The sequence below is a fragment of the Antechinus flavipes genome, chromosome X (assembly GCF_016432865.1).
Source record: "Antechinus flavipes isolate AdamAnt ecotype Samford, QLD, Australia chromosome X, AdamAnt_v2, whole genome shotgun sequence".
Lineage (NCBI taxonomy): Eukaryota > Metazoa > Chordata > Mammalia > Dasyuromorphia > Dasyuridae > Antechinus > Antechinus flavipes.
In genome coordinates, this window is record NC_067404.1 from 82491671 (window position 1) to 82513600 (window position 21930).

Sequence of the window (21930 nt, forward strand, 5' to 3'; positions counted from 1 at the left end):
TGTAGAGTGGAAGAGAGAGAGAGAAGAAGGGAGAGGGAAAAAGAGGAGAAGGAGAGAGAGGAAGAGCTAAGAAGAGAGAAAAAGAGAAGATGAGAGAGAGGGAAAGATAGAGGAAGAGAGAAAAAATGAAAAGAGATGAAGAGAGGGGGAAGAGAGAGAAAAAGAGAGAGAATGAGAAAGGGAGAGGGGGAAGAAAGAGAGAAAATGAAGAAAAAGAGGAAGAGAGAGAAAAAGAGGAAGAGAGAGAAAAAGAAAAAGAGAGAGACAAAGAGGGAGAAAGGGAGAGAGAAAAGAAGCGAGAGGGGGAAGAGAGAGGAATAGAGAGAAAAAGAAAAGAGAGAAAGAGAGTGAGGGTGAGAGAGAAAAAGAGAGAGAAAAAAGAAAAAGAGGGGAAGAGAGAGACAGACACAGGGGAAGAGAGAGAAAAAGAAAAAGAGGGGAAGAGAGACAGAAGGAGAAAGGGAGAGGGGGGAGGGGAATACAGAAATGAAGAGAGGGAGAGAGGAATAGAGAAAAAATGAAAGAGAGAGATGAAGAGAGGGAAGAAGAGAGGGGGAAGAGAGAGGAATAGAGAGAAAAAGAAAAAGAGAGAGAAAGGAAGAGAGAAAAAGAGAGAGGGAGAAAGAAGGAGAGAGAAAATGAAATAGAGGAAGAGAGAGGGAGAGAGAAAATGAAATAGAGAAATTAGAGGAGAGAGGGAAAAGAGAGGAAGAGAAAGAAATATAGGGAGTGGGAGAGAGTGGAAGACAGAAAAAATGGAGTGGAAATAAGACAGAGAAATATAAAGAGTGGGAGAGAGAGTGGAAGAAAGAATAAATGGAGTGGAAATAAGAGAGAAATATAGAGAGTGGGAGAGAGAGTGGAAGACAGAGAAAAAAATAGAGTGGAAGAGAGTAGAGAGTAGGAGAGAGAGGAGCAGAGGGAAAAAGGAAAATAGAGGAAGAGAGAGAAAAAGAGAAAGTGAGGGAGGAAGAGAGAGAGGGAGAGACACAGAAAGAAAGAGAGGAAGAGAGAGGGAATGAGAGAAATATAGAGAGTGGGAGAGAGAGTGGAAGAAAGAGAGAAAATGAAGAAAAAGAGGAAGAGAGAGAAACAGTGTAGAAAAGAGAGTGAAAAAAGAGGGAGAAGAAGAGAGAAAAATTGAGGGAGAAAGAGAGGAAGAGAGGAATATAGAAAGGTTAAGAGAGTGAGTGTGTGTGAGGGATGGAGGAGAGAGAAAAGAAGAGAGAGAAAAAAGATAGTTAAAGAAGGAGAGAGGGGGAGAGAGACATGAGAGAGAGAGAGGAGAGTGAGAGAGACATAGAAAAAGAGACACAGAGGGAGAGCGGGGAGGGAGGGAGAAGGGACAGAGAGAGAGACACAGAGGGAGAGAGGGAGAGAAAAAGAGCAAGAGAGGAAGAGAGAGGGGAAAAAAGAGGAAGAGACACAAAGGAAAAGAAAAAGAGGACAGAGAGGAGAGAGAGGGAGGGAGGGAGGAAAGAAGGGAGGGGAGAAGAGAGAAAAAGAGGAAGAATGAGAGAGAGAGAAGAGAGGGAGAGAAAAAAGAAATAGGAAGAAAGGGAGAGAGAGAAATATAGAGAGTGGAAGAGAGAGAGAAGAAGGGAGGGGGGAAAAGAGGAAGAGGAGAGAGAGGAAAAGCTAAGAAGAGAGAGAAAAAGAGAAGAGAGAGGGAAAGATAGAGGAAGAGATAGCGAGGGAAAAGAGAGAGGGAGAGGAATACAGGAAGAGAGTGAGATGAGAGAAAGGAAGAGAGAGAGGAAAAAGAGAGGGCGGGATAGAAAAAATAAAGGGGAAGAAAGAGAGGAAGACAGAGAAAAAGAGGAAGAAAGTGAGAGGAAGAGAGAAAAAGAGAGAGAGGAGCAGAGGGAAAAAGGAAAATAGAGGAAGAGAGAGGAGAGAGAAAAATAGAGAGTGGAAGAGAGAGGGAGGAAGACAGACAGAGGGAGGAAGGGAGAGAGAGAAATATAGAGTGGAAGAGAGAGAAAGAGAAGAATAGAGAGGGGGACCTAGAGAGAGAAAAAGAAAAAAAAAGAGAAAAAGGGAGAAAGAGGGGAAGAGAGAGAAAAAAGAAGATAGAGAGGAAGAGAGATGAAGAGAGGGAGGAAGAGAGGGGGAAAGAGGGAGGAATAGAGAGAAAAAAGAAAAGAGAGATAGGAAAAGAGAGAGAGGGGAAGGAAGAGAAGTAGAGAGAAAATGTAAGAGAAATGAGAGGAAGAAAGAGGAAGAGAGAGAAAAAGAAAAGAAAAGAGGAAGAGGGAGAAGAAAGAGAAGAGAGGAATAGAGATAAAAAGAAAAGAGAAAGAGAGGGAGGGTGAGAGAGAAAAAGATAGAGTGGAAGAGAGAGAAAAAAAGAAGGGAAGAGAGACAGACTCAGGGGAAGAGAGAGAGAAAAAGAAAAAGAGGGGACGAGAGAAAGAGGAAGAAAGGGAGAGAGAAAGAGGAATAGAGAGATGAAGAGAGGGAGTAAGAGAGGGGGAAGAGAGAGAGAGGAATAGAGAGATGAAGAGAGGGAGTAGTAAGAGAGGGGCAAGAGAGAGAGAGGAATAGAGAGATGAAGAGAGGGGGAAGAGAGAGAGGAATAGAGAGATGAAGAGAGAGAGAAAGAGGAATAGAGAGATGAAGAGAGGGAGAAGAAAGAAAGAAAGAGGAATAGAGAGATGAAGAGAGGGAGAAGAAAGAAAGAGGAATAGAGAGATGAAGAGAGGGAGAAGGGAGAGAAAGAGGAATAGAGAGATGAAGAGAGGGAGTAAGAGAGAGAGAAAGAGGAATAGAGAGATGAAGAGAGGAAGTAAGAGGGGAAGAGAGGGAGAGAGATGAAGAGAGGGAGAGAGAGGAATAGAGAGATGAAGAGAGGAGTAAGAGAGGGAAAAGAGAGAGAGGAATAGAGGAAAAAAGAGAGAGGAAAGGAAAGAGAAAAATAGAGAGGAAGAGAGAGGGACAGAAAAAAGCAATAGAGGAAGAGAGAGTGGGAGAGAAAGAGAAAGGAAAAGAGAGGGAGAGAGAGAAAAAGAGAAAGAGAGGGAGGAAGAGAGAGGTGGAGAGAGACAAAGAAAGGAAGAGAGAGAGGAAGAGAGAAATATAGAGAATGGGAGAGAGAGTGGAGGAAAGAGAGAAATGAAGAGAAAGAGGGAGGAGAGAGAGAAAAAAGAGTAGAAGAACGAGAGAAAAAAGAGGGAGAAGAAGCGAGAAAAAGAGAAGGAGAAAGGGAGAGAGAAATATGGAAAGTTTAAGAGAGAGAGGAAGAGAGTGTGAAGGAGGGAAGGAGAGAGAAAGAAGGAGAAAAAGGAAGAGAGAAAAAGATAGTCGAAGAAGGAGAGACGGGGAGAGAGACATGAGAGAGACAGAGAGGAGAGTGAGAGAGAGACATAGAAAAAGAGACACAGAGGGAGAGCGGGAGGAAGGGAGAAGAGACAGAGAGAGACACACACAGAGGGAGAGAAGGATAGAAAAAGGAAGAGAGGGAAAAAGAGGAAGAGATACAAAGGAAGAGAAAAAGAGGACAGAGACAGAGAGGGGAGAGAGGGAGGGGGAGGGAGGCTAGAAGGAAGAAGAGGGGGAAGAGAGAGAGAGAGAGAAAAAGAGGAAGAAAGAGGAAGAGAGAAAAAGAAGAGAGAGAGAAAAAAAGAAATAGGAAGAAAGGGGGAGAGAGAAATATAGAAAGTGGAAGAGAGGGAGGAAGAAAGAGAGAGAGGAAAGGAAGAGAGAGAGAGAAAAAGAAGAGAGGGAGGAAGAGAGAGAAAAATATACAGTGGAAGAGAAAGAGAGAAGAAGGGAGAGGGAAAAAGAGGAAGAGGAGAGAGAGGAAAAGCTAGGAAGAGAGAGAAAAAAGAAGACGAGAGAGGGAAAGATAGAGGAAGAGATAGAGAAGGAAAAAGAGGGAGAGGAAGACAGGAAGAGAGTGAGATGAGAGAAAGGAAGAGGGGGCAGCTAGGTGGCGCAGTGGATAGAGCACCAGCCCTGAAGTCAGGAGGACCCGAGTTCAAATCTGGTCTCAGACACTGTCTAGCTGTGTGACCCTGGGAAAGTCACTTAACCCCAATTGCCTCAGCAAAAAAAAAAGAAAAAAAAAAGGAAGAGAGGGCAGGATGGAAAAAAGAAGAAGAGAGAGAAAAAGAGGAAGAAAGAGAGAGGAAGAGAGAAAAAGAAGAGAGGGAGGAAGAAGAGAGGGGAGAGAAAAAAGAGTAAGAAAGGGAGAGAGAAATATAGAGAGTGGAAGAGAGAGGGAGAAAGACAGAGACAGGGAGAGAGAGATGAACAAAGAGAGAGAGAAAAATATAGAGTGGAAGAGAGAGAAAGAAGAAGAAGAGAGAAGGAGAGCTGGAAAGAGAGAAGAAGAGAGAGGGAGAAAGAGGGAAAGAGAAAGGAAGAGAGAGAAAGGAAGAGAGAGAGGACGGAAGAGAGGGAAAAAAGTAGAAGAGAGAAAAATATGGAATGGGAAAGGGAGAAAGAAAAAGAGGAAAAGAGAGAGAGAAAGAAGAGAGTGAAAAAGAACAGGAGAGAGGGTAAGATAGAGGAAAAGAGAGAAGGGAGAGAGGGAAAGAGAAGAAGGGAGGGGGAAGAAAGAGGAACATAGAGAAAATGAAAAGAGATGAAGAGAGGGAGGAAAAGAGGGGAAAGAGAGAGGAACAGAGAGAAAAAGAAAAGAGATAGAGGAAAAGAGAGAAAGGGAGAGGGGAAGGAAGAGAAATAGAGAGAAAATGAAAGAGAGATGAGAGGAAGAGAGGGCAACAGAGAGAAAAAGAAAAGACAGAGAGGAAGAGGGGGAGAGAGAGAGAGAGAAGAGATAGGGAGAAGAGAGGGAAAGAGAGAAAAAGAAAGAGAGAGAGAGACAAAAAGAAAAAGAGGGGAGGAGAGAGAGAGGGAAAAAGGGAGAGAGAAAGAAAGGAATAGAAAGATGAAGAGAGGGAGTGAAAGAGGGGGAAGAGAGGAATAGAGAGAAAATGAAAAGAGAAATAAAGAGAAGGAATAAGAGACGGGAAAGAGAGAGAGGAAAAGAGAGGAAGGGGAGAGAAGGAAGAGAGAGGGAGAAAAAAGAAATAGAGGAAGAGAGAGAGAAGGAAGAGAAAGAAATATAGGGAGTGAGAGAGAGAGTGGAAGAAAGAAAAAAATGGAGTGGAAATGAGAGAGAGAGATATAGAGAATGGGGGGAGAGAATGGAAGACAGAGAAAAAGAGTAGAAGAGAGAGCAAGGAAGAGAGAAGAGAGAGGAAGAGAGGGGAAGGAAAAGGAGAGAGAAAAAAGAGAAAGAGAGGGAAGAAGAGAGAGAGGGAGAGAGACAGAAGAAAAGAGAGGATGAGAGAAGGAAAGAGAGAAATATAGAGAGTGGAAGAGAGAGAAAAAGAGTAGAATAGAGAGAGAGAAAAAAAAGAGGGAGAGGAGAGAAAAAAGTGAGGAAAAAGAGGGAAAAATAGAGGCAGAAAGGGAGAGAGGGAAAGAGAGGAAGAGAGAAATATAGAAAGTATAACAGAGAGAGTAAGAGAGTGTGTGTGAAGGAGGGAAGGAGAGAGAGAAGAAGAGAGAGAAAAAAGATTGTTGAAGAAGGAGGAGAGGGGTAGAGAGACATGAGAGAGACAGAGGAGAGAGTGAGAGAGAAACACAGATAAAGAGACACAGAGGGAGAGCAGGGAGGGAAGGAGAAGAGACAGAGAGAGAGAGACAGGGGGAGAGAAGGATAGAAAAAGGAACAGAGACAAAGAGAGAAAAAGACCAGAGAGGAAGAGAGAGAGAGCGGAAGAAAGAGGGGAAAAGAGAGGAAGAGATAGAGAGGAAAAGAAAAAGACGACAGAGACAGAGAGGAGAGAGGAGGGAGGGAGGGAGGAAGGAAGGAAAGAAGGGAGAGGGGGAGAGAGAGAGAGAGAGAGAGAGAGGAAGAGAGAGAGGAAAAAAGAGGAAGGAATAGAGAAAAAGGAGAGAGAGAGAGAGAACTATAGAGAGTGGAAGAGAGAGGGAGGAAAGGAGAGAAGAAAAAAAAGGAAGAGAGAATAAAAAGACAGAGTGGAAGAGAGAGAAGAACAGAGAGGGAAAAAGAGGAAGAGGAGAGAGATGAAAAGCTAGGAAGAGAGAGGGGAAGATACAGGAAGAGATAGAGAGGAAAAAAGAGAGGGAGAGGAAGACAGGAAGAGTGAGATGAGAGAAAGAAAGAAGAGAGGGTGGAATCGAAAAATAAAGAGGAAGGAAGAGAGAGAAAAAGAGGGAGGAAGAGAGAAAAAGAAGAGAGGGAGAGAAAAAAGATAGAGAGGAAGAAAGGGAGAGAGAAATATAGAGTGGAAGAGAAAGGAGGAGACAGAGACAGAGGGAGAAAGAGAGAGAAGGAAAAAAGAGAGAAAAATATAGAGTGGAAGAGAGAGAAAGAGAAGAAGAAGAGAGAGGGAGAGCCAGAGAGAGAAAAAGAAAAGAAGAGAGAAAGGGAGGAAGACAGAGACAGAGGGAGGAAGAGAGAGAAGGAAAAAAGAGAGAAAAATATAGAGTGGAAGAAGAGAGAGAGAAGAAGAAGAGAGAGGGAGAGCCAGAGAGAGAAAAAGAAAAGAAGAGAGAAAGGGAGAAAGGGGAAGAGAAAGGAATCGAGAAAAAAGAAGGTAGAGAGGAAGAGAGAGAAAAAGAACAGGAGAGAGAGACAAGGGAAGAGAGAGAAAAAAGTGGAAGGGAAGAGAAAAATATGAGTGTGGGAGAGAGAGAAGGAGAGAGAGAAAAAGAGGAATAGAGGAGAGGAAAAAGGAGAGAGAGAAAAAGAACAGGAGAGAGGGAAAGATAGAGGAGAAAAGAAGAGAGATAGGAAAAGACAGAGGGGAAGGAAGAGAAATAGAGAGAAAATGTAAGAGAAATGAGAGAGGAAGAGAGAGAAAAAGAAAAGAGAAAGAGGAAGAGAGAGAAAGAAAGAAAGAAGAGAGAGGAATAGAGAGAAAAAGAAAAGAGAGAAAGAGAGAGAGGGTGAGAGAGAAAAAAGATAGAGTGGAAGAGAGAGAAAAAGAAAAAGAGGGGAAGAGAGAGGGAGAAAGGGAGAGAGAGAGAGGAATAGAGAGATGAAGAGAGGGGGAAGAGAGGGAGAGAGAGATGAAGAGAGGGAGTAAGAGAGGGGGAAGAGAGGGAGTAAGAGAGGGGGAAGAGAGAGAGGAAGAGAGAAAAAAGAGAAGAGAGGAAGGGAGAGAGAAAAATAGAGAGGAAGAGAGGGGGAAGAGAAAGAGAGGAAGAGAGGGAGAGAGCAAAATAGAAAGAGAGGGAGGAAGAGAGAGACGGAGAGAGACAGAAAGAAAGAAGAGAGAAATATAGAGTGGGAGAGAGAGAAGGAGAGAGAGAAAAAAGAGAGAATAGAGAGAGGAAAAAGGAGAGAGAGAAAAAGAACAGGAGAGAGGGAAAGATAGAGAGAAAAAGAAAGAGAGATAGGAAAAGACAGAGGGGAAGGAAGAGAAATAGAGAGAAAATGTAAGAGAAATGAGAGGAAGAGAGAGAAAAAGAAAAAGAGAAAGAGGAAGAGAGAGAGAAAGAAAGAAAGAAGAGAGAGGAATAGAGAGAAAAAGAAAAGAGAGAAAGAGAGAGAGGGTGAGAGAGAAAAAAGATAGAGTGGAAGAGGAGAGAAAAAGAAAAAGAGGGAAGAGAGAGGGAGAAAGGGAGAGAGAGAGAGGAATAGAGAGATGAAGAGAGGGGGAAGAGAGGGAGAGAGAGATGAAGAGAGGGAGTAAGAGAGGGGGAAGAGAGGGAGTAAGAGAGGGGGAAGAGAGAGAGGAGAGAGAAAAAAGAGAGAGAGGAAGGGAGAGAGAAAAATAGAGAGGAAGAGAGGGAAGAGAAAGAGAGGAAGAGAGGGAGAGAGCAAAATAGAAAGAGAGGGAGGAAGAGAGAGACGGAGAGAGACAGAAAGAAAGAAGAGAGAAATATAGAGAGTGGGAGAGAGAGTGGAGGAAAGAGAGAAATGAAGAGAAAGAGGAAGAGAGAAAGAGTAGAACGAGAGAAAAAAGAGGGAGAGGAAGAGAGAAAAAAGTGAGAAAAAGAGAGGGAGAAAGGGAGAGAGAAGAAAGAGAGGAAGAGAGAAATATGGAAAGTGTAAGAGAGAGGAAGAGAGTGTGAAGGAGGGAAAGAGAGAGAGAGAAGAAAGAGAAAAAAGATAGTCAAAGAAGGAGAGACATGAGAGAAACAGAGAGGAGAGTAAGAGAGAGACAAAGAAAAAGAGACACAGAGGGAGAGCGGGGAGGGAGGGAGAAGAGACAGAGAAAGAAACACAGAGGGAGAGAGGGATAGAAAAAGGAAGGGAGACAAAGGGAGGAAGAGAGAGGGGGAAAGAGAGGAAGAGACACAAAGGAAGAGAAAAAGAAGACAGAGACAGAAGGGGGAGAGAGGGAGGGAGGATAGAAGGAGAGGAGGGGGAAGAGAGAGAGAAAAAGAGGAAGAAAGAGAGAGGGGAACGAGAGAGAGAGAAAATAAATAGGAAGAAAGGGAGAAAGAGAAATATAGAGAGTAGAAGAGAGAGGGAGGAAAGAGAGAAGAAAAAAGAGGAAGAGAGAATAAAACACAGGGAGTGGAAGAGAGAGAAAAATATAGAGTGGAAGAGAGAGAGAGAAGAAGGGAGAGGAAAAAGAGGAAGAGGAGAGAGATGAAAAGCTAGGAAGAGAGAGAAAAGTAGAAGACAGAGAGGGAAAGATAAAGGAAGAGAGAGAGAGGGAAAAAAGAGAAGGAGAGGAAGACAGGAAGAGAGTAAAATCAGAGAAAGGAAGAAAGGGTGGAATCGAAAAATAAAGAGGAAGGAAGAGAGAGTAAAAGAGGAAGAAAGTGAGAGGAAGAGAGAAAAAGAAGAGAGGGAGGGAGAGAGGGAGAGAAAAAAGATAGAGAGGAAGAAAGGGAGAGAGAAATATAGAGAGTGGAAGAGAGAGGGAGGAAGACAGAGACAGAGGGAGTAAGAGAGAGAGAAAAATATAGAGTGGAAGAAAGAGCGAGAAAAAGAGAGAGGGAGAGTTAGAAAGAGAGAGAAGAAGAGAAGAAGAATGAGAGTGAAAGTAGAAGAGAGAGAGAGGGAGAAAGAGGGGAAGAGAGGGAGGAAAAAAGAGAGAGAAAAAAGTAGAAGAGAGAGAGAGAAAAATATAGAATGAGAAAGAAAAGGAGAGAGAGAAAAAGAGGAATAAAGAGAGAAAAAGGAGAGAGGGAAAGATAGAAGAGAGAAGAAGAAAAGAGATGAAGAGAGGGGGAAGAGAGAGGAACAGGAAGAAAATGAAAAGAGAGATGAAGAGAAGGAGGAAGAGAGGGAAAAGAGACAGGAATAGAGAGAAAAAGCAAAAAGAGATAGGAAAAGAGAGGAGGGGGAAGGAAGAGAAATAGAGAGAAAATGTAAGAGAGATGAGAGGAAGAGAGGGGAATAGAAAAAGAAAATAGAGTGAGGAAGAGGGAGAAAGGGAAAGAGAAAAAGAAGAGGGAGGGAGGGAAGAGGAGGAATAGAGAGTAAAAGAAAAGAGAGAAAGAGGGAGGGAGAGAGAGAGAAAGATAGAGTGGAAGAGAGAGAGAAAAAGAAAAAGAGGGGAAGAGAGAGACAGACAGACACAGGGGAAGAGAGAGAAAAAGAAAAAGAGGGGAAGAAACACAGGGAAAAAAGGGGGGAGAAAGAGAAAAAGAGAGAGGAATAGATAAATGAAGAGAGGGAGAGAAAGGGATAGAGAGAGGGAGGAAGAGAGAGGGGAAAAAGAGAATATAGAGAGTGGGAGAGAGAGTGGAGGAAAGAGAGAAATGAAGAGAAAGACAAAGAGAGAGAAAAAGAGTAGAAGAGAGAGAGAAAAAAGAGGGAGAGGAAGAGAGAAAAATAGAGTGAAAATGGAGCGAGAGGAAGAAAGAAATATAGAAAGTGTAAGAGAGTAAGAGAGTGTGTCTGAGGAAGGGAAGGAGAGAGAACGAAGAAGAAGAGAGAAAAAAGATAGTAGTCGAAGAAGGAGAGAGACATGAAAGAGACAGACAAGAGTGAGAGAGAGAGAGACATAGAAAGAGAGCAGGAGGGAGGGAGAAGAGACATAGAGAGACACAGAGGGAGAGAAGAATAGATAAACAAAGAGAGAAAAAGAGCAAGAGAGGAAGATAGAGGGGAAAAGAGAGGAAGAGAAAGAGAGGACAGAGACAGATAAGAGAAAGGAAAAGAGGGTGGGATAGAAAAAATAAAGAGGAAGAAAGAGCGGAAGAGAGAAAAAGAAGAGAGGGAGGAAGAGAGAGAGGAGAGAGAAAAAAGACAGAGAGGAAGAAAGGGAGAGAGAAATATAGAGTGGAAGAGAGAGGGAGGAAGAGAGAGAGAAAAAAAGAGAGAAAGAAAAATATAGAATAGAGAGAGAGAAGAGAGAAGAGAGGAAGAAAGAGGGGAAGAGAGAGGAATAGAGAAAAAGAGAGAGAGAGAAGAGAGAAGAGAGAAAATGAAAGAGAGAGACGGGGAAGAGAGGAAAAAAGTGGAAGAGAAGAGAAAAATATAGAATGGGAAAGATGGAAAGAGAAGGAGAAAGAAATAGAGGATAGAGAGAGAAAAAGAAAAGGTGAGAGAGAAAAATAGAGAAGAGAGAGAGAAGAAAAGAAATGAAGAGAGGGGGGAGAGAGAGAGGGAATAGGGAGAGAAAATGAAAAGAGGGAGGAAGAGAGGGGGAAAGAGAGAGGAATAGAGAGAAAAAGAAAAGAGAGATAGGTAAAGAGAGAGGGGAAGGAAGAGAAATAGAGAGAAAATGTAAGAGAAATGAGAGGAAGAAAGAGGAAGAGAGAGAAAAAGAAAAGAAAAGAGGAAGAGGGAGAAAGAAGAGAGGGAGGAATAGAGAGAAAGGAAAAGAGTAAGGGAGGAAGAGAGAGGAATAGAAAAAGAAAAGAGAGAGAGAAGAGAGAGGGGGGAGAAAGGGAGATGGGAAGGAAGAGAAATAGAGAGAAAATGAAAGAGAGATGAGAGGAAGAGAGGGGAATAGAGAGAAAAAAGAAAGAGAGAGGAGGAGAGGAGAGAGAGAAAAAGAGAGTGTGGAAGAGAGAGAAAAAAGAAAAAGGAGAAGAGAGAGAGGCACAGGGGAGGAGAGGGAAAAAGAAAAGAGGGGGGGAAGAGAGAAGAGAGACAGGAATAGAAAGATGAAGAGAGGGAGTAAGAGAGGGAGAAGAGAAAGGAATAGAGAGAAAATGAAAAGAGAGAGATAAAGAGAGGGGAAAGAGAGGAAAAGAGAGAGAGGAAGAGAGAGAAAAAAGAAAAAAGAGAGGAAGACAGAGGAAGGGAGAGAGAAAAAGAGAGAGAGGGAGAGAGAAAAAAGAAATAGAGGAAGAGAGAGGGAGAGAAGGAAAGAGAAAGAAATATAGAAAGTGGGAGAGAGAGTGGAAGAAAGAAGAATGGAGTAGAAATGAGAGAGAGAAATATAGAGAGTGGGGAGGAGAGAGAATGGAAAACAGAGAGAAAAAAAGAGTGGAAGAGAGAGTGGGGAAGAGAGAAGAGAGAGGAAGAAGAGAGAGAGAGGGAGAAAGGAAAAGAGGGAGAGAGGAAAAAGAGAAAGAAAGAAAGAGAAGAAGAGAGAAGGAAAGACAGAAATATAGAGAATGGAGAGAGAGTGGAGGAAAGAGAGAAATGAAGAGAAAGAGGAAGAAAGAAAAGAGTAGAAAAGAAGAGAGAAAAGAGGGAGAGATAGTGAGAAAGAGAGAGAAAACGAGACGGAGAAAGGGAGAGAGAGGAAAAGAGAGGAAAAGAGAAATATTAAAAAGTATAAGAGAGAGGAACAGAGTGTGTATGAAGGAGAGAAGGAGAGAGAAAGAAGAAGAGAGAGAAAAAAGATAGTCGAAGAAGGAGAGAGGGGTAGACAGACATGAGAGAGACAGAAAGGGAGAGTGAGAGAGAGACATAGAAAAAGAGACATAGAGGGAGAGTGGGGAGGAAGGGAGAAGAGACAGAGAGGAGACACAGAGGGAGAGAGGCACAGAAAAAGAAAGAGAGAAAAAGAGCAAGAGAGGAATAAAGAGGAGAAAAGTTAGGAAGAGAAAAAGAGTACAGAGACAGGAGAGGAGGGAGGGAGGAAAGAAGGGAGAGGGAGAGAGAGAAAAAAGAGGCAGAAAGAGGAAGAGAGAGAGAAGGAGAGAAGGAAAGAAAAAAGAAAGAGGAAGAAAGGGAGAGAGAAATATAGAGAGTGGAAGGGAAGAGACAGAGAGGAAAATAGAGAAGAAAAACGAGGAAGACAGAGTGAAAGAGAGAGTAGAAGAGAGAGAGAGAAAGAAGGGAGAGAAAAAAAGAGGAAGAGGAGAGAAGGAAAAGCTAGGAAGAGAGAGAAAAGGAGAAGACAAGAGAGAGGGAAAGATACAGGAAGGGGGGAAAGAAGGGTAGAGGAAGACAGGAACAGAGTGAGATGAGAGGAAGGAAGAGAGAAAGGAAGAGAGAAAAAGAGGAAGAAAAGTGAGAGGAAGAGAGAAAAAGAAGAGAGGGGGAAAAGAAAAAAGAAAGAGAGGAAGAAAGGGAGAGAGAAATACAGAGAGTGGAAGGGAGAGGGAGGAAGAGGGAGAGAGGAAAAAAGAGAGAGAAAATATAGAGTGGAAGAGAGAGAAGAAAGAGAGGGAGAGCTAGAAAGAGAGGAAAAAGAGAAGAAGAGAGAGAAGGAAAGAAGAAGAGAGGGAAAATGAGGGGAAGAGAGAGGAATAGAGAGAAAAAGAAGAGAGACGGGAAGAGAGAGAGGAAGGAAGGAAGAAGAAGAAAAAAAGTGGAAGAGAGTAGAAGAGAGAAAAATATAGAATGGGAGAGAGAAAAAGAGGAATAGAGACGGAAAAAGGAGAGAGAGAAAAAGAGCAGGGGAGAGGGAAAGATTAGAATAAGAGAGAGAAGAAAAGAGATGAAGAAAGGGGGAAGAGAGAGTACAGAGAAAATGAAAAGAGAGGGAGGAAGAGATGGGGGAAAGAGGGAGGAATAGAGAGAAAAAGAAAGAGAGAGGAAAAGAGAAAGAGGGAGAAAGAGAGAGGGGAAGGAAGAGAATAGAGAGAAAAATGAAAGATGAGAGAAAAAGAGGGGAATAGAGAGAAAAAGATAAGAGAGAGAGAAGAGAGAATAGAGAGAAAAAGAAAAAAGAGAAAGAGAGGGAGGGAGAGAGAGAGAAAAAGATAGAGTGGAAGAGAGAAAAAGAAAAAGAGGGGAAGAGAGAGAGACAGACACAGGGGAAGAGAGGAAAAAGAAAAGAGGGGAAGAGAGAGAGGAATAGAGAGATGAAGAAAGAGAGTAAGAGAGGAGGAAGAGAGGGAGAGAGAGAGAAAATGAAAAGAGAGAGATGAAGAGAGGGAATAAGAGGGGGGAAGAGAGAGAGGAATAGAGAGAAAATGAAAAGAGAGATGAAGAGAGAAGAAGGGAGAGAGAGAGAGGAAGAGAGAAAAAGAAATAGAGGGAGAGAGAGAAAGAGAAATATAGGGAGTGGGAGAGAAAGTGGAAGAAAGAAAAAATGGAGTGGAAATGAGAGAGAGAAAAATAGAAGTGGGAGAGAGAATGGAAGACAGAAAAAAATGAGTGCAAGAGAGAGAGTGGGGGAGAAAGAGAAGAAGAGAGAGAAGGAAGAGAAGGAGAAAGGAAAAGAGAGGGAAGAAGAGAGAGAGGGAGAGAGAGAGAAAAAATGAGTAAGAGAGAGGGAAAGAGAAATATAGAGTGGGAGAGAGAGTGGAAGAGAGAGAAAAATAGAGGAGAAAGGGAGAGAAAAGGAAAAGAGAGGAAGAGAGAAAATATAAAAAAAAGTGTAAGAGAAGAGAGGAAGAGAGTATATGTGAAGGAGGGAAGGAGAGAGAAGAGAGAGGAAAAAGGAGAGAGAAAAAAGATAGTCGAAGAATGAGAGAGAGGGGTAGAGAGACATAGAAAAAGAGACACAGAGGGAGAGCGGGAAGGGAAGGAGAAGAGACAGAGTGAGACACAGAGGGAGAGAGGGATAGAAAAAGGAAGATAGAAAAAGAGCAAGAGAAGAAGAGAGAGAAGGAGATAGAGGGGAAAAGAGAGGAAGAGAAAAAGAGGACAGAGACAGAGAGGAAGGAGGAAGGAAAGAAGGGAGAGGGAGAGATGAAGATAAAGGAAGGAGAGAAAAAGGAGAGAGGGAGAGAAAAAAGAAAGAGGAAAAAAGGGAGAAAGAAATATAGAGAATAAGAGAGAGGTAGAAAAAGAGAAGAAAAAAGAGGAGGAAGAGAGAGTCAGAGTGGAGGAGAGAAAAATATAGAGGGAAGAGAGAGAGAAAGAAGAAAGTAGAGGGAAAAAAGGTAAGAGGAGAGAGAGGGAAAGCTAGGAAGAGAGAGAAAAAGAGAAGAAAAGAGAGAGGGAAAGATAGAGGAAGAGCTAGAGAGGGAAAATAGAGAGGGAGGGGAAGATTTGAAGAGAATGAGATGAGAGAAAGGAAGGAGAGGAAGAGAGGGCGGGATAGAAAAAATAAAGAGGAAGAAAGAGAGAGAAGAAGAGAGCGGAAAAGAGGAAAAAAGTGAGAAGAGAGAAAAAGAAGACGGGAGGAAGAGAGAGGGGGAGAGAAAAAAGAAAGCGAGAAGAAAGGGGAAGAGAAGAGAGAGTGGAAGGCAGAGGGAGGAAGACAGAGACAGGGAGGGAGAGAGAGGAAAAAATAGAGAGAAAATGAGTGGAAGAAAGAGAATGAGAAGAAGAGGGAAGGAGAATTAGAAAGAGAAGAGAGAGGGGGAAAGTAGAAGAAGGGAGAGGGAGGGAGAATGAGGGGGAAGAGAGGAATAGAGACAAAAAAGACTGAGAGAAGAGAGAGGAATAGAGAGAAAAAAGACAGAGGAAGAGAGAGAAAAGGAAAGAGAGAGAGATAGGGAAGAGAGAGGAAGGAAGAGAGGGGGAAAAAGTGGAAGAGAGAGTAGAAGAGAAAAATATAGAATGGGAAAGAGAGACAGGAAAAGAGGAATAGAGAGAGAAAAAAACAGGAGAGAGGAAGAGAGAGGAAGAGAGAGGAAAAGAGATGAAGAGAGAGGGAAAGAGAGAGGAACAGAGAGAAAATGAAAAGAGATGAAGTGAGAGAGGAATAGAGAGAAAAATAAAAGAGAGAAAAGAGAAGAAGGAGAGAGAGAAAGACAGAGTGGAAGAGAGAGAAAAAGAAAAGAGAGGAAGGAAGAGAGAGAGAGAGACACAGGGGAAGGAGGGAAAAAGAAAATAGGGGAGAAGAGGAGAGGAGAGAAGAAGGGAGAGGAGAAACAGGAATAGAGAGATGAAGAGGGGGAAGAGAGAGGGAGAGAGAGGAATAGAGAGAAAATGAAAAGAGAGAGATGAAGAGAGGGAGGGAATAAGAGAGTGGAAGAGAGAGAGGAATAGAGAGAAAAAGAAAAGAGAGAGGAATGGAGGAGGGGAGGAAAAGAGAAAAAAATTGAGTGGAAAAGAGAGAGAAATATAGAGAGTGGAAGAAGAGAAAAATAGAGTGGAAAAGAGTGCAAGGAAGAGGAACAGAGAGGAAGAGAGGAGTGGAAGAGAGAAAAGGAACAGAGGGAGAAAGGAAAAGAGAGGGAGAGAGATAAGAAGAGAGGGAGGAAGAGAGAGGAAGAGAGAAATATAGAGAATGGGAGAGAGAGTGGAGAAGAGAGAGAAAATGAAGAGAAAGAGGAAGAGGGAGAAAAAGAGTAGAAGAGAGAGAGAGAAAAAGAGAGGGAGAGGTAGAGAGAATAAAGTGAGGAAGAGGGAGAAAAAGAGAGGAAAAAAGGGAAGAGGAGAGAGAGGAAAGGAAAGAGAGGAAGAGAAATATAGAAAGTGTAAGAGAGAGAAGAGAGTGTGCGTGAAGGAGGGAAGGAGAGAGAAAATGGAAAAGAGAGAGAAAAGATAAGTCGAAGAAGGAGAGAGGGGTAGAGAGACATGAGAGAGACAGAGAGGAGAATGAGAGAGAGAAGACGAAAAAGAGACACAGAGGGAAAGCGGGGAGGGAAGGAGAAGAGACAGAGACTCACACAGAGGGTGAGAGGGATAGAAAAAGGAAGAGAGAAAAAAGAGCAAGAGAGGAAGGGAGAGGGGGAAAAAAGAGGAAGAGACATAAAGGAAGAGAAAAAGAGGACAGAGAGAGAGAGGGAGAGAGGGAGAGGAGGAAAGAAGGGAGAAGAGGGGGAAGAGAGAGAGAGAAAAAAGAGGAAGAAAGAGAGAGGAAGACAGAAAAAGAAGAGAGAGAGAAAAGGAATAAGAAGAAAGAGAGAGAGAAATATAGAGAGTGGAAGAGAGGGAGGAAAAGAGAGAAGAAAAAAAGCATAAGAGAGACTGAAAGACAAAAATATAGAGTGGAAGAGAGAGAGAGAAGAAGGGAGAGGGAAAAGGGGGAAGAGGAGAGAGAGGAAAAGCTAGGAAGAGAGAGAAAAAAGAGACGACAAGAGAGAGGACAGAGGGAAAAGGAGAGGGAGAGGAAGACAGGAAGAGAGTGAGATGAGAGAAAGGAAGAGAGGGCGGGATAGAAAAATAAAGAGGAAGAGAGAGAAAATGAAAAGAGAGCGAGAGAGAAAGAGACAGAGGAAGAGAGACAAGAAGGAAGAGAGAGAGAAAAGTGGAAGAGAGTAGAAGAGAGAGAGAGAGAAAATATAGAATGGGAAAGAGAAAGAGAAGGAGAGAGAAAAAAGAGAAATGGAGAAAGAAAAAGACCAGGAGAGAGGGAAAGATAAAGGAAGAGAGAGAAAAAAGAGAGTAAGGAAAAGAGATGAAGAGAGGGGGAAGAGAGAGAGAAAAAAGAGAAAATGAAAAGACAGATGAAGAGAGGGGAGAAGAGAGGTGGGAAAGAGAGGAATAGAGAAAAAGAAAAGAGAGAGGGAGGAGAAAGAAGAGAAAATGAGAGATGAGAGGAAGAGACGGGAATAGAGACAAAAAGAAAAGAGAGAGGGAGAGGGAGAAAGGGAGAGAGAAGAGAAAGAGGGAGAAGAGAGAGGAATAGAGAGAAGAAGAAAAGGGAGAAAAAGAGAGGGAGAGAGAGAGAAAATGAGAGAGAAAAAGAGAGAGGAAGAGAGAAAAAGAAAAAGAGGGGAAGAGAGACAGAGGGGAAGAGAGAGAAAAAGAAAAAGAGGGGAAGAGAGGGAGAGGGAGGAATAGAGAGAAAATGAAAAAAGAGATGGAGAGGGAGAGAGAGAGAGGAAGAGATGGAGGAATAGAGGAAAAATGAAAAGAGAGATGAAACGAGGGAGTAAGAGAGGGGGAAGAGAGAGAGAGAGAAAGAAATAGAGGAAGAGAGAGAGAGGGAAAGAGAGAAATATAGGGAGTGGGAGAGAGAGTGAAAGACAGAGGAAAAAATAGAGTGGAAGAGAGGAGGGAGAGAGGGAGAAAGGAAAAGAGAGGGAGAGAGACAGAAAGAAAGAGAAGAGGAGAGGGAAAAAGAAATATAGAGAGTGGAAGAGAGAGAAGAAGAGAGAGAGGAAGAGAGAGAAAAAGAGAAAAAAGAGGGAGAAGAAGAGAGAAAAAGTGAGGAAGAGAGAGAAAAAAGAGTAAAAAGAGAAAAAGAGGAAGAAGAGAGAGAGAAAAAGAGAGGAAGAGAGAGAAAAAGAGAAGGGAGAGAAAGGAAGACAGAAATAAAGAAAGTGTAACAGAGAGAGGAAGAGAGTGTGTGTGTGTGTGTGTGTGTGTGTGTGTGAGATGGAGGGAAGGAGAGAGAAGAAGAGAGAGAAAACAGAAGAGAGAAAAAGATAGTCGAAGAAGGAGAGAGGCGTAGAGAGACATAAGAGAGACCGAGAGGAGAGTGAGAGAGAGACACAGAAAAAGAGACACAGAGGGAGAGTGGGGAGGGAGGGAGAAGAAACAGAGAGAGAGAGAGGAAAAGAGAGAGAGAGGGAGAGAAAAAAGAAGAGAGAAAAAGAGGAAGAGAGAGGGAAAAAGAGGAAGAGATACAGAGGAAGAAAAGAAGAGGACAGAGACAGAGAGAGGGAAGGAGGGAGGAAGGGGGGAAGAGAGAGTAAAAGAGAAAAAAGAGAGAGGAAGAGAGAAAAAGAAGAGAGGGAGGAAGAGAAAAAAGAAAGAGTAAGAAAGGGAGCAAGAGAAATATAGAGAGTGGAAGAGAAAGGGAGGAAAAGAGAGAAGAAAAAAGAAGAAGAGAGAGTGGAAGACAGAGTGGAAGAGAGAGAAAATATAGAGTAGAAGAGAGAGAAGAAGGGAGAGGGAAAAAGAGGAAGAGAGAGAGAGGAAAAACTAGGAAGAAAGAGAAAAAGAGATTAGAAAGAGGGAAAGATAAAGGAAGAGATAGAGAGGGACAAAAGAAAAGGAGAGGAAGACAGGAAGAGAGTGAGATGAGAGAAAGGAAGAGAGGGTGGTATAAAAAATAAAGAGGAAGATAGAAGAGGAGAGAGAAAATGAAAGAGAGAGAGAGAGACAGGAAGAGAGTGTAGAAGACAGAGAAAAATATAGAATGGAAAGACAAAGAGAAGGAGAGAGAAAAAGAGGAATAGAGAAAGAAAAATAACAGGAGAGAGGGAAAGATAGAGGAAGCGAGTGTGGGAAAGAGAGGAAGATATATGGAGGAAGACAAAAAGAGGACAGAGACAGAGAGGAGAGAGAGAGAGGGAAGGAGGTGGGGAAGAGAGAGAAAAAGAGGAAGAGAGAAAAAGAAGAGAGGGAGGAAGAGAGAGGGGGAGAGAAAAAAGAAGAGAGGAAGAAAGGGAGAGAGAGAAATATAGAGAGTGGAAGAGAGAGGGAGGAAAAGAGAGAAGAAAAAAAAGAGAAGAAGAGAGTGGAGAGAGAGAGAGAGAAGAAGGGAGAGGGAAAACTAGGAAGAGAGAGAAAAAGAGATGAGAGAGAGGGAAAGATAGAGGAAGAGATAGAGAGGGACAAAAGAAAAGGAGAGGAAGACAAGAAGAGAGTGAGATGAGAGAAAGGAAGAGAGGGCGGGATAAAAAAATAAAGAGGAAGAGAGAGAAAATGAAAGAGAGAGAGAGACAGGGGAAGAGAGAGTAGAAAAGAGAAAAATATAGAATGGGAAAGAGAGAACGAGAAGGAGAGAGAAAAAGAGGAATAGAGAGAGAAAAATGAGAGAGAAAAAGAACAGGAGAGAGGGAAGGAGAGAGAGAGAGAGAGAGAGGGGAAAGAAAAGAAGATATATGGAGGAAGAGAAAAAGAGGATAGAGAGAGAGAGGGAAGGACGAAGGAGGTGGGGAAGAGAGAGGAAAAAGAGGAAGAAAGAGAGAGGAAGAGAGAAAAAGAAGAGAGGGAGGAAGAGAGAGAGGGAGAGAAAAAAGAAGAGAGGAAGAAAGGGAGAGAAATATAGAGAGTGGAAGAGAGAGGGAGGAAAAGAGAGATGAAAAGAGAGTGGAAGAGAGAGAAATATAGAGTTGAAAAGAGAGAGAAGAAGGGAGAGGGAAAAAGAGGGAGAGGAGAGAGAGGAAAAGCTAAGAAAAGAGAGAAAAAGAGAAGACGAGACAGAGGGAAGGATAGAGGACGAGACAGAGAGAGAAAGGAGAGGAAGAGAAATATAGGATGAGAGCGAGATGAAAAAAAGGAAGAGAGAGAGTGTGTGTGGGGGATAGAAAAAATAAAAAAGAAAGAGAGAGGACGAGTGGGAGAGAAAAAAGAAAGGAAGAAAAGAGAGAGGAAGACAGGAAATCAGAAAGAGAGATGAAAGAGAAATGGAGAGAGAGAGAGAGAGAGAAAAAAAAATAAAGAGGAAGAAAGAGGGAGAGAGAAATACAGAGTGTGGAAGAGAGAGGGAGCAAGATAGAGAATGGAAGAGAGAGAAAAATGTAGAATAGAAGAAAGAGAAAGTGGAGAGAAAGAGGGAGAGGGAAAGAGGAAGATAGAGAAAAAGAGAGAGAGGAAGAGCGAGAGTGGGAGAAAAGAGAGAGAAGAAGACAGAGGGCAAGTAAGAGGAATAGAAAAAAAGACGAGAGAAGAAGAGAGAAAAGAGAGAGCGGGATGGGGAAAGAGAGGAAGACAGAGGGGAAAAGAGAAGAAGAGAGAGAGGAAAAGGTAGAGGATGAGAGAGAGAGGGAGAAAAAGAAGAGAGAAGACGACAGAGGGGAAGAAAGAGAGGAATAGAAAAAAGACTAGAGAGAAAAGAAGAGAGAAAAAGGAAGAGAGAGAAGAATAGAGAGGGGGGAAGAGAGAGAAGAGAGAGAGGAAAATAGGAAGAGAGAGTGGAAGAGACAGAAAAATATAGAGTGGAAGAGAGAGAGGGAGAGTTAAGAAGAGAGAGGAAAAGCTAGAAAGAGAGAGAAAGGTAGAGGAAAAGAGAAGAATAGAGAGAAAGAGAAAAGAAGACAGGAAGAGAGAGAAAAGGAAAGGGGGGGCAAGAGAGAGGAAGAGAGAAAAACATAGAGTGGAAGTGAGAGAAAGAAGGAAAGAGAGAAAGGAGGAATAGAGAGAGAAAAAGAACAGAAGAGAGAGAAGGAAAGATAGAGGGAGAGAGAGAGAAAAAGAGGGGGAGAGAGGAAAGAGAAAGAAATATAGGGAGTGGGAGAAAGTGGAAGAGAGAGAATAAAATAGAGTGGAAAAGAGAGTGAGGAAGACAGAAAGAGAGGAAGAGAGAGAGTGGGAGAGAGAGAGGAAGAGAGAGAGAAAAGGAAAAGAGAGGGAGAGAGGGGAAAGGAGAAAAAGGGAGGAAGAGAGAGAAGGAGAGAGGAAAATAGAGAGGAAGAGAGAGAGTGGAAGAGACAGAGAAAAATATAGAGTGGAAGAGAGAGAGAGAAGAAGAGAGAGAGGGAGAGCTAGGAAGAAGAGGAAAAGAGAAAGAGAGAGAGAAGAAAGAGGAACAGAGAAGAAAAAAAGAAGACAGGAAGAGAGAGAGAGGAATAGAGAGAAAGAGAAAAGAAGACAAGAAGAGAGAGAAAAGGAAAAGAGACAGAGAAAGAGAGGGGGGAAGAGAGGAAGAGAGAAAAATTTAGAGTGGAAGAGAGAGAAAGAAGGAGAGAGAGAAGGAGAGGAATAGAGAGAGAGAAAGAGAAGAGAGAGAGGGAAAGACAGAAGAAGAGAGGGAGAAAAAGAGGAAGAGAGAGGGAGAGAGAGAGAGGAAGAGATAGAAAAAGAAAAAAGAGGCGAAAAGAGAGAGCAAGAGGGAGGGAGAGAGAAAAAAGAAGTAGAGGGAGAGAGGAAGAGAAAGAAATATAGAGAGTGGGAGAGAGAAGAGAGAGGAAGAGAGAGAGTGGGAGTGAAAGAGAGGAAGAGAGGGAGAAAGAAAAAAGAGAGGGAGAGAGAGAAAGAGGGAGGCTGGGAGACAGAAAGAGAGGAAGAGAGAGGAAGAGAAATATAGCGTGGGAAAGAGAATAGAAGAGAGAGAGAAGAAGAGAGAAAAAGTGAGGAAGAGAAAAAGAGAAGGAGAGAGAGGAAAGAGAGGAAGAGAGAAATATGGAAAGTGTAAGAGAGAGAGGAAAAGAGAGTGTGTGTGAAGGAGGGAAGGTGAGAGAAAGATGAAGAGAGAGAAAAGGGAAGAGAGAGAGAAAAGATAGTCAAAGAAGGAGAGGGATAGAGAGACATGAGAGAGACAGAGAGGAGAGTGAGAGAGAGACACAGAAAAAGAGACACAGAGGGAGAGCGGGGAGGGAGGGAGAAGAGACAGAGAGAGACACAGAGGGAGAGAAGGATAGAAAAAGGAAGAGAGACAAAGAGAAAGAGAGAAAAACAGCAAGAGAGGAAGAGAGGGGGGAAAAGAGAGGAAGAGATACAGAGGACAGAGACAGAGAATTGAGAGAGGGAGGGAGGAAGAAAGGGGGGAAGAGAGAGAGAAAGAGAGGAAGAGAAAAAGAAGAGAGGGAGGAAGAGGGAGTGAGAGAAAAAAGAAAGAGGAAGAAAGGGAGAGAGAAATATAGAGAGTGGAAGAGAGGGAGGAAAAGAAAAGAAAAAAGAGGAAGAGAAAGTGGAAGAGAGAGAGAAAAATATAGCGTGGAAGAGAGAGAGAGAAGAAGGAGAGAGAAAAAGAGGAAGAGGAGAGAGAGGAAAAGCTAGGAAGAGAGAGAAAAAGAGAAGACAAGAGAGAGGGAAAGATAGAGGAAGAGACATAGAAAGGAAAAAAGAGAGGAAGAGGATGACAGGAAGAAAACGAGATGATAGGAAGAGAGAGGGGAAGAGAGGGCGGG

General features: G+C 42.8%; 3 long non-coding RNA genes across 4 annotated transcripts; all 3 read left to right on the plus strand.

Annotated features, from left to right (window-relative positions):
* The first annotated feature begins 2421 nt into the window (after positions 1–2421).
* Positions 2422–2789, plus strand: LOC127542684 (uncharacterized). 2 transcript variants are annotated; one of them, XR_007948786.1, is made up of 2 exons: positions 2422–2463; positions 2634–2789. It is a non-coding gene; the product is annotated as an uncharacterized LOC127542684 (long non-coding RNA). The 2 variants fall into 2 exon arrangements; XR_007948787.1 differs by having other exon boundaries at positions 2442–2512.
* A 215-nt stretch (positions 2790–3004) lies between these two features.
* Positions 3005–13595, plus strand: LOC127542683 (uncharacterized). The gene is made up of 2 exons (XR_007948785.1): positions 3005–3034; positions 13045–13595. It is a non-coding gene; the product is annotated as an uncharacterized LOC127542683 (long non-coding RNA).
* LOC127542680 (uncharacterized) lies at positions 6183–7440 on the plus strand. Its single transcript, XR_007948783.1, has 2 exons — positions 6183–6659; positions 7267–7440. It is a non-coding gene; the product is annotated as an uncharacterized LOC127542680 (long non-coding RNA).
* Positions 13596–21930: the final 8335 nt, after the last annotated feature.